Source organism: Wasmannia auropunctata, unplaced genomic scaffold (genome assembly GCF_000956235.1).
Source record: "Wasmannia auropunctata unplaced genomic scaffold, wasmannia.A_1.0 LD336088.1, whole genome shotgun sequence".
In the NCBI taxonomy this organism is placed as follows: domain Eukaryota; kingdom Metazoa; phylum Arthropoda; class Insecta; order Hymenoptera; family Formicidae; genus Wasmannia; species Wasmannia auropunctata.
In genome coordinates, this window is record NW_012026802.1 from 360,093 (window position 1) to 360,993 (window position 901).

A 901-nucleotide genomic window follows, 5' to 3' on the forward strand; every position below is an offset into this window, starting at 1 on the left:
CTTGTCCGACCGCTGCATCGAATTCGCATCTGATCGCGTGATTAATTTTCTCTTGAGTCATTAGATTTCCGAACAACGAGATTTTTCAGTAGAGAGGCACTCTCTATAACGTGCCTGGCGCCCAACTTTATTCCCGTTTTCGATAGGCGAGATGCCTGAGTTACGGTTAATCGCGCATTAGATTTCCTTTTATCGTTTTCGCGGAATTACGCGGGTCGGACGAGCGACGAAGTTGCACCACGCTCGTGAGTGCGGTCGCAACATATATGTGCACAATAACTGCAACATGTTATATGATTACAAGGGTGAGTTAAAAATTATATGCACTTCTGTTTCCACAATTTTTTTCCATAAAAGTAGGGGTTCAACATGTACATCATTTTTATACACACTCTTCTTGCTTTTCAATGCACTTGGTCCAGCGGTCCACAAGCTTCTGTATTCCTTCCAGGAAGAAGGTTTTTGGTTGGTCGCGCAGCACCGTTTCCTGGGATCGATAATGAAGTGATAGGGATAGTGTTGGTATCGTTATATTGTCGTTGCGCAGATATTTTGTATGGTAAAAAAGTTGCGCAACGACAATGTAATGATACCAAATTGTCGTTAAAAGTTTCAGAATCGAGGTACAGGAAGCGGTGCATAAATGGCTGCGCGATCAACCAAAAACCTTCTTCCTGGAAGGAATACAGAAGCTTGTGGACTGCTGGACCAAGTGCATTGAAAAGCAAGAAGAGTATGTATAAAAATGATGTACATGTTGAACCCCTACTTTTATGGAAAAGAATTGTGGAAACAGAAGTGCATATAATTTTTGACTCACCCTTGTAATCATATAACATGTTGCAGTTATTGTGCACATATATGTATATCACGTCTTAAAAAAACGCATATTAAATCAATA